Below are 11,444 nucleotides of genomic sequence, written 5' to 3' on the forward strand. Positions count from 1 at the left end.
TATAGTCTTATTGGAGATTCAACTTATCTTCATCTTCTATTTTTAACGAGTTTGATAATTAATCTATTGACTAGGTATCTTGTGAAAATAAAATTAAATCATTTAGTTTTCCGCAAATAAAATTTAAATAAATTTTGATACTTGGTTTGTATCAGAATTAGCTCGAATATAGATATGGCAAATACATTAGTGCATGTCATGTTAGCGATCTTGTTAATTAATTAGTATTATAAAAAAAAAAATCATTCCGTTTTTGCCCTAAATTTTGGGCATGACATTTTGGTATCATGTTGATCTAGTAAATTATTGTATCTCAGATGATAGAATATATATTTATGCATAAGGATAAAGTGGAAATGAGGGAGTAGGTTGTATGGAAAGCTAAGTGTTGTCGGTTTATGTCTTTCACAATCGCATCATGTTTAATCGGTAGTAATCTGGTTCAGACCGGTGTTAGTGATCGTCAGTCAAGTTCACTGTTTGCAGTCAAATCGGTTCAAGAAAAGATTTTGTGTCTGTACTGATTCCCCCCCCTCCCTCTCAGTACCAGTTTGGTACTCATTGTTCATCATTGAGTTATCATGCTGGAGATCTTCTTTCCTGGTTCCTGTCCAACTTTGGGTAAGCCAGTGACCGCCTAAATTTATTCTTTGGTGATCATGTGAAGTCAGTCCAGCTAGATGAATTCATTATGGACCCTACTCAGAACATATCTGATCACTTCATCCTTGAATTCTGGTATGTACAGGATTCTGGTTAACCCTGGGTCTTCAATGATTTGATATTCCGGCTTGATTGTTCCGAAGCTGCCTAATATCATAGATTGATATATTCCCTTGATTTCCTCCATGCCTAAATCCTCCAAGGTGCAGTGAATATAGGCCCTGACATCTTCCACATAAACTAAGGCATCAGGAACCCTCGAAAATGTGCTAGTAGAGTCTTCCTTCATAGCAATTTGGGGAACTTCCTTGAAAACAGGTCTAATCCTATCCTTAACTTCAACAACAGTGGGATTCACAATGAAATTAGGAGCAGATGATGATCTGGATGCCATTTCAAAGAAATACCTAGATAATGATCGTCAGTTGAAAGATTTTGATTACTTCTCAGATAACTGTTGGAAATCCTTTCGAATGCCTTTGCTCGCTCTTGATCACCTATGATTCACCCTGATTTGCTCGAGTGCTGGGTGAGTGAAAATGAATCTATTTTCCCTTTTTATCAGTGAGTAAACCCTAATTCATCACTGTCATAAATGCTTAGCGGTGCGCCCTACCGGATGTCGGTTTCCTAGTTTTATGCCAGATAAACCTCCATCAATGATCAATACCACTCTCTAGATCTCTTTCCAGATCTCTTCTGGGGAATATGCAAGATTTGAAATGAATTTTCCAACCCCTAAGGTGTATGCCTCAGTTACTAGTTGAATTTCCTACCGGTGCAAGAATGCTCTGGTCTACCGATGGAGTTAATGGTGCAGTTACCGGTGTAGTTGCATCTACACTTGGTTCTTCAGATTTTCTAAACCATCTCTTGGTGTGATCTTGTTGTATTTCATCTACCTTCTACTTTCCTTTCTCATTTGCTTTGTCATTGGTCTTGCTTCTGTAGTACTCAGAAATATGACCTATTTTGTTGCATTCATAACATGTAATATTGTTCTTTTGAATTGGTTTGACATATCTGGTGTCATTCCTTGACCTACATTGATTATGAAAATATCCAAACTTTCCACATGCATGACATTTAACATTTATTCTGCAATCTTCTGACTTATGACCATATTTCTTGCAATTTTTGCATTGACCGGGAACTAAATTGTAGTTTTGATTTGCTCTATTTCTACATTGTCTATCCATACACCCAAATTAATTACAAATAAAACATCTACCACTGAATTTATAAGCATTAGATTTCCTTATCGGTTTCCTCTGGTCTGATGAGTTATGCATACCAATTGACTGATCTTCATTTGTAGTACCGGAGCTTTCGCCTTGTACAAATCCAAGTCCTCTAAAATCTTCACTCTTCCTTTGTCTTTTCAATAAATCATCCAAATGTGCAACACTAATCCTAAATTTTTCTTTATACTCACTTGTAGAAGTTAGATCATCTCTCAGAGTCATTATTTGTCTCTCTAGCTCTTGTTCATTATTCCAGGATTGTACCAAATTAGTTCTCAACATATTATTTTCACGAGTCAATCTGCCACATTCTTCAACTTTGTTCTTCAGAGATATAGAAAGATTTTCTTCCTTCTTCTTTCTATCCTTAATATATTTTGAGATCCTCATAGTCAGGTATTGCATTTCATTCTTCATGAGAATGTTTGCTTGACTCAGTTTCTAAAATTGTTCTTTAAGTGCATTTTTCTCTTCATCATCCTGGTTTTGAAAAAGTTCCTTCCTCTTATCTTGAGAAGATGACAACCTTTCTTGCATAACAAGAATGAATTCATTAGAAGAATTCAACTCATCTTGCAGTTTTAAGTTCTTCATCCTTTCAACATGATAATCCTCAAGTGCCATCTCAAGTTTCTTCTCCATAGCCATGTACAATTATTCTAGTTTCAAGATCTTCCTCAAGCTGTTAAACTTCCTTTGAGGTACCAGGATCTGATACCAATTGTTGGAATACAATGAATCCAAGAACACTGAGAGGGGGGGTGAATAAGTGTTAAAATGCATCTACAATGCCAAAAAGAGGTCTGGTTAAAGCTTTGTTCTGTACCAGTTCATAAACCCTGAACCCTTTTACTAGTATCTCCTTTCCTCCAAGAACTCTTTACAAACCATCTACTAATCATAGCATGATATAGCTTTCGCATACAAAATGATCTACATACATATCCTTCGCATCACTTTATTCTACCACCTTGTCATATTTCAAAATGACCGAACAGACTGACTATGTACCCTTTACAAACAATATGCCTTATGTTGGCTTACAATAAAAAAGATATTCAATGTCGATCCTATACAATAATTACAAAATGATTTTATAAATAAAACCTTTAGGATCCAGACTGATGTCGGCTTCACTGAACCATTGGATGCCAGTGTCGGTGCCAGTGATGACCCTGATTAGTCCAATGCTAGTATCTGCTGGTATATGCCTCCAAATGACGATATCTGTCAGTATATACCTTCAATAGAATCTTGTTGCCATCAATGAAAACATATGAATCCAATGAGTGTCAATTGCCAACAATTTCAAGGTCGGCTCAACTCATAGACCTAATTATAAAATTACATCACATGATAGATAAATCCATATACAGACCAATACAATTTCAGCAAAAACATAGCATGGACCCAAATCAAAACCTCGAACACACAACACCACTGATTATCATGCCAAGATCATCCACAACATGCAAGAACCATCAGGTCAGCCAAAAAGTTGTATAACACAAAGAATACCACCAGACCAATATAATCTTCAATAACACGCACAACAATCAATGCAGACTAGAAATACACATAGCACATAATCTAGAAACACCAACAAGCAATGTGAATTCCTCCGCAACAACTCATATTACAAGAATCATCATCATTTCCCTCCTAGATCTCAAGAACACCAACATAACTTACTAACAATCTGAAAGATACACTTGTGAAGTTTCAAATCATGAACCACTCAAACTAAGGACACACATAAATGTCCCAAACACTCTCCAAAATCCACACAAAATAATGAATCAATTCCAAAGCAATACAAACCATAAATCACAACTCTACAATATAGAACCAACAGAAAAACCGGTCACCACACCGGATCACATAACTTGATCAAATCACCTTTAGGAACAATGAGACTCATGATGAATCAACTAAAGATACCAATATCTAAATCCTTAAATCCACATCATCATATCTACAATAAATCAACCAAACCAACTCTCTACAACACTGAAGCACAACAAAATAGGAATATGTTGAAGCCAACGACAACAATACATTCCAACAACTCTAATATCCAGCAATTGATACTCGGAGAGGAGTGGCATGCTCGAAGAGCCAAAAAAACTCTTTAGAAGTATGATCTCCCACTTTTAACTAGTGAAGTCTAGCCTTGGTCTGGGAACCATGAGAAGAGTGGGCATCAACAACCTACTTTTTCTAATTAATCTAGGCCACCTAGATTTGCAGATCCATAGAGAAGGGGTTGTCAATAAGGAATTTCGTGACTCGTTGAAGGTCCAAAGTGGTGGACTCATAAAACCGCCAACAAAAGAGAGCAATTTGCTAACCATAAATACGTAAGAAATGTGTTTTGCATTGGATAGCATGGTTCCACTAGGTGATCAACCCAGACTGATGAGCTAGATGACATTCAAGATTCCACACTTGTTGGATATGAGCCACCATAGGTTGTTGACTCAAAAAGAGGTTTTCATAAAAAAATGGGTCTTGGAAGGACAAGCTAGGCCCACAAACCATTCAATACCAAATTTAATGGGAAAGTGGTTAGACAAGGTGACCTCGGGGAGAGGGACCACTAGAAGATCTTGACAAGATGTGAAGGAAAATAAGGATTGAGTCAATTTCATGGCATGAACCAACCATTTAAGGACTCTATCATTTCTCAGCTGAAAATTACTCCATGTGTATCAAACGACTTGTCGATGATGATGATAAGAGTTGGAATCTAAAAACCCCAATTTATTATTTATGTAAAACCACACCTCTCGCTCACTAGTTGTCCAATAGAAAGGCACTATTCCTTATTTATCATCTACCACATCAATCATATTAAATTCCCTGCACATGACCCAAATGGTAGGAGGCATTGAATCTACAATCCATCACCAGAGGGTAGATATTTCAATAGCATTATTAGGAGCATAAACATTAATGATCCAAAAAGAATGATTCTCGATCGACATGAAGATCCACACCAACTGGTGAGTAATATTAGACCCATGGTCAATAATGTAGGAATGCCAACATGGTATAAGTAGAGTCACAACACCACTATGTCTCGCCTCACGCTGAGAAGCAAAAATAAGGCCATCTGGCCAAATCACATGACATGTAGAACAAAGATAAAAGAGGAAGTTTTAATTTCCTACAGACACAACACATCAATACTAGGACAATAATGTTGAGTACCCTATACAGAATATTTCCTGGCGAGCTTAGTGAGACCTCGAATATTCCATGATGGTAAATTCATGTATCACCCTTTTGTGTGCCATCCTCATCCTCAAGAGAGGAGAATTGGTTATTGAAGAAAGAGGCATTAGATTGAAATCCAAGCAACCCACTCTATCATTTCTCTAGAATAATATTACCTTCCTCCGCATGCCCACGAGTGTTGTGAGAATGATGAAGTCTATTAATTGCGGCTGAAATAAAAGAGGATTGTTGAGGGGTTCACACCAGAGGTTGATGAACAAAATCCTCATCAATACTATCTTTCCCCTTCTCCAAAGGGTTTGAAACCGAAGGTGGAACTAAAGGAGGCTCTTGCACTTTATGAGTTGTATTACTAGTCAAAAGGGCCTTTCCCTTGCAAGTAATAGTAGTCCATGTTTCTTCATTTTTTTCTATCTCAGTTGAGAAGGCTCTGTAACCTTTGGTGGGTTAGTAGCTTTGGGGGCCACTAGAGGACAATCCTTAATCTTGTGATATGCCAACTGGCAACAAAAGCAAGTGTTAAGTAAATTCAAATAGAGGACTCGCTGACCATGGTGAAGGCCTCCAATATTAATATCAATGGTTTTTTTTAAATCTTGAGAAAAATCAACCTCTACGCAAATCCTCTTCTAAGGGTATGCATGATAGAATCAATATGGTTCGACTTAAACAACCTCCCCTTGGAAGTAGCAATAGAGAGTAAAAAAATGCCAACAAGGCAAAGGAAGATATGGAAATTCAACCCAAACTAGGACCTGGAATTTCTTGTCTTCAAAGATATAAAAAGCATGGGACCAAGGCTAGAAAACAAGTAATGAATACCTACCATACTAGGGGCCATTTTGAAAAACAATCTAGACATGGTTAATCTCATAAAAGAAAAAAAGAAAAAACCCTTTAATAAAGTTTTGGATGCCAACAAGGCAAACCTAAAGAGAGGCCCATGCCTTGGCAACCCAATCTTGGAGCATGTTTTCAATGAGGACCCTCCAAACAAAATACCCAATAAGCTTATATTTCTCAAGACATTGACATGCAAAATCAAAATCTTATGCAAGAAAAATGACATCTAGGGAACTATCATAAAACTTACCTCATCATGCCAATTTCCAACACAACAATACCAACATCAACTGCTAGACTAATATCAGCCATGGCTTTAAAACCTAAAAAATCTTGTAGTAAATGTGGTATGACACAAGGCTAACACAAAAATCCAATAGGAAAAGAAAAAAACACAAAACCCTAGCAAAGCACATTCTTGCTACATTTTCATACATTACACACACACACACACACACACACCCTCCAAGAGGTGTGACACATGTAAAAAACTTGAGGCAAGTGTGAAGTTATGTGTCAATTGTCTATGAAGTGAGACAACTAAATTAATAAATGAGCTTAAGCTAGTGTGAATAAGACTACCAGTTGTAGGAACTAGATAAGACGAAACTAGATGCACAAAGATACTTTTCACTCTAACACTCCCCTTAAGTGGTACTTAGGGAGTGGATCACAAAATAATCATTCTCTACAAAAAGGCCTGATAAGGTACTCATGTACAAAATAAAAGTCTCTCACAAATCAAGTAAAGGAGAGAACCTAGTGGGAGAAAAATTATCTCCAAGAAAGAGAACTATATACAAAGGAAGGATTCAAGACCCCTCAAGAGAAATCTCCTAATTCAATGCAAGATAGTTAAGATGTTTGCATCATAATCCTTAGTGCACAAGTTGTGATAAGAATGATCTCCTCCATGATTCCAAATTAAAACCCTCAATAATACCCAATTCTTCAATCTCAAAGACCAAACAAAACATATGTATCTCATATCACCAAAATGAATATAAGCCTCTCAAAACAAGATAAATAAAACTCAAATCCATTCCCTAATTAATACATTGACCCAATAACATCTCCTAAAATTTCTCATCAATGGATGCTATCATAAATTTATTCATATGCATGAGGAAATAAACATGCCATGCATCTCTTAAATGAAACCTCTAAAACTAAATAAGAATAGATTGAGATGCATATCCATGAGAAGACAAAGAATAAAGCATACTACATTTGAAAATAGAATGGGAAATACCTCTCAGATGATTATCTACTAGGTAGATCGAGAATAGGAAATGATAATTATACTCTAGATTAATCAAGTCATTAATTACTCTCTCTAAGAGAATCTCCTCTATAGTTTCATCATGAACTCATGTCCATATTCATTTCAAAGCTCCTCATAATTCCTATTGAAACCTCAAAGATCAACCATCTCAACAAATGTCTCTAATACCAAGTGAACTATAGCCTCACCCAAGTCTCCAAGTATCCATGAGCACATAACTAATTAATTTATGCTAAGATCCAAATGTAAATGACCAATGTACTCAATATAAAGAGAACTATCTAGATCATTGTCAAAGATCCAACCACACATCTATAGAATTAAGAACATTTCATGATGTCATGATCTAGCATATCCTCAAAAAAAGATCATATGATCCAATGATAATTTCATGCTCCCAAGAGCACTTGTATCATACCAACAAAATAACCAATAATCAAGAGTACAATCATATTAACAACCACCCTATTATCAAGGATCACATATGAAACTTTAAAAAATGATATTTACACCTCAACCAAATACTCCAAGATTCCTCCATGGCTAACGAATATTTCAACATCTCCAATCAAATGAAGATAACCATATCTCGAATGAAGGTCACTCATGGTCCACACACACTCTATAATACCAATAGCTCTAAATAATAAGTAGAACCAAGATCTCAAATCCAAGAAGATACAATTAACACCAAAAAATCACTATCAAAAGCTCCCACTAAACAATGTGTGACCAAGCTATCAATGAAACAATGATAAACAACATGCTACACGTCCCAATAACTAACTATTTAGGAACTCTACTAATCATCCATCCTCTTATCTCAATGCAATATATCAAAGAACAAATGACCATATACAAGACCAAATACATAGCTTCAAGATAATCAATTAATTCACTATGAAAACTCACCTTAAAAGTAAGAACCTGCAAACTAAGATAACCTATAGGTTTCAAGACTTAAACACCATGTCGCCTATGGATTTGATTTTCCAAAAAACTCCACAATCAAGTACCATTGTCAAAGAACCAAATGAGCATCTAAGAGATAAGACCAACCTTCTAAAAATGAATTACATCACCACTTGTCAATTGTTGGCAATTGACACTCAATTGGTTGTGTTATCATTGATGGCAACATGTTCCGGCTTCATATTTTCGTTTAGTAGTGTACTGAAAGACACTTCACTGGCACCGGCACCGGCAAATTAGAAGGAATTATTTGGTTACAAGCAATGCAGGCTAACATAATTTACATTCAGGTTATCGGTATTGGAGGCCAACATCATTTGGGAGATCCGACATCGGCAATTGATTTTGATATTCATGTATTTATGTTATTAAGCCGACATGTATATTCATATTGTAATTATCTTTGTAAGCCAACATAAAGCATGATGATTTGTAAAGGGTATATAGGTCAGTTGATTAGATCATCTTGTTATATGGTGTGTGAATATATGTGAGGTTATGGAATGTAATGGAGATGCGAAATATATGAGAGAGATCATGTATGTGAGGATATTTATGTAAGAGGGTATTCTGGTAAGGGTTTAGGGTTTTAGACCAGAACAAACAGAGCTTAACCGGAACTGTATTCAAGCATAGAAGATTCTATCTTTGCAGTTCAATCATTTATCTGGATTGTAGTCTAGATTTGTATGTAGTTAGTGAGGCTCCTTTTGTGATTGAGCGGTGTGCTCTAGGCTGTAAGCCTTCCTGCAAGTGCAGGCCCCTATATTTTGTGATATCTCTTCATATGGCTAGTGGATTGATATTGTGGGTCACAAATCCCACTGTACTTTTTCCTCTTTGAGGTTTTCCACATATAAATCTTTGTGTTATGGTATTCATTTGTGTGATTGGCTTATTGGTTTCTTTAATTATTTCAATTCTATATGTATCAGTATACCAGTTAGTGAATGCATGTTTTAATAAGGTTAAAATTGATCATTCTGGTAGAACACTGATTCACCCCCCACCCCCCCCCTCTCAGTGTTCTTGGATTCCAACATCAACTACATGCATTATCATTTTGTGCCAATTCCAAAATACACGTGAACGTCCATGACACCATAATAATCAACAATGTTGTACCTATGCTCAAGTCTTACCATACCAAGACTCCAAGTCCCATGCATGTTAAACTATATCCTCAAACTAGAAGATATTATGTGTTCCTATCACCATTAAATTCTAAACATGAAATACACTTGTAAACATGTATCAAAAAACACCAAATCTGTAAATTTATTGTAACATCATCTAGATCTCATTAAAAATTCAATCTCTCAATTTTATTTCCTCTTGACTCATCTAGATGCTTACAAAATCACACCTTGAATCTTAGGCTCCTACAAGTAATAAAGAAAGTACCAAAATATCTATTCTCATCCTATTGAAAACTACCTGATACATTATACAATATGCTACAAATTCTCTTCATTAACTATTTGAAATCAAAAATTTGATTTCATACGTGAAAACTATGACCAAATAATTGTTCTAGAGCAACATCTAGCTTCATGGTACCAAAAACAAATTAAAAATAGAAAAACATGGAAACAAAAATTATACCACTATGTACTTATTAGGGAAATCTTTTTGGTTAATATTAGAAATTAAAAATCAAACATCATGGGTGAAATTTATGTCCCTCTAAAGAAAGGCGATGATAAGAGTTAGAAGGGGGTCTAGGATAAAATTTGTATGTTTGTATGATTGTACATGATGACATCAACATGACATTAGAAATGACATGAAAATAGATGTGGTAGTACTGAGAAATGAATTGTATGGATGGTGGTGGGGAAAAAGGTACTAAACTCAAAAAAAATTTAAACTTGTTTAAATTTTTCATTTTCAAATTTTTGTTTTCTAGTTGGCCTCACTTGGTCTATCTCGTAGTATTCTATGGGACTAAGGACCTAAGATAGGCACTTAATCCCCTACCATCCCAATCCACTAGTCAATATCTGACTAACATCAATGGTACCCTATGGGTACCCACTCGTATGTGTTGTCAATGTTGTTGGTGAAAGGTCATTGGGTCTACAAACCTTGCACCCTTGTTTAATTTTTTTATTTGTAATATAATTTATTCTCTAAAGTGTAGGAACGTTTTTTATTTGTGGTCAAATTATATGGCCACACAATTTTACAATAGGGTTGGAGGCAAAAAATGCCCAAAATAGATCAAGTTTATATCAGTATTCATCTCTCAAGCCTCCTAGATTCAATGGTGGCATCTATTTTATCCTAGGGGGTCATCTATGGAATTCCCCTTTAAAACACTCATTGTGAACTCCCCAAAAAATATTTTTCTCACTTAGATTCATATCCTTTGATCTACAATAAACTTAACAAATCTATAAATAACAAAACCTCAAATATACAAAACAACAACCTTTAAATATTTTTCATACCTTGAAATATTTGAAATCTCTCCTATATTGTCATGAGTTCAACTTTGCACCATATCTACTCATGCCATGGTTATATCAAAAAAAGATCTCTAAAAACCCACAACCACAACCATGGCTTTGATACCAGTAGTTAGAAAAATTGTACAATCTTATCAAAATATTACCTACATAACCCATGAGATAAAAGAATGCATGCAAGTTTATAGAATAACTATATGCAAAAATCAAATGCACATCACAAGATAACATAAGATATACCTTGGATAAACCCCCAAGAGGGAAAAACCCAACTCCCAAAGCATCCACACTCAATGTATTATACAACAACAAAAATATTACAATACACTTTCCATGAATACTTATAAAACATCAAGCTCCTCCAATTCATCCTCCATGTGTCCAAGCATGTATTGACACATAACATTTCATGCTTTATATATGCAATATTCAAAAGAACCTTAATACAATAATAGTCAAACCATAACCACCAACATCCAACTATCCAACCTTAGCCACTAAACATGTGATTTATTTTATAGAATTAATTCCACACAAATACAAGTGTTAAAGTAAAACTACGTGCCTAAAAACCATGAGCACACAAAACCATTTACCTTAAATATGTTTCCCATGTGCAACCCATACATGAAATATCAAACCCAATGTTACATACAATTGTACAAGTTCACCCAAATGAATATTTAATGTGGCTAAACACATCTTATAAGGATGCGCCGCACACAT

The sequence above is a fragment of the Cryptomeria japonica genome, chromosome 9 (genome assembly GCF_030272615.1).
Source record: "Cryptomeria japonica chromosome 9, Sugi_1.0, whole genome shotgun sequence".
NCBI lineage: Eukaryota > Viridiplantae > Streptophyta > Pinopsida > Cupressales > Cupressaceae > Cryptomeria > Cryptomeria japonica.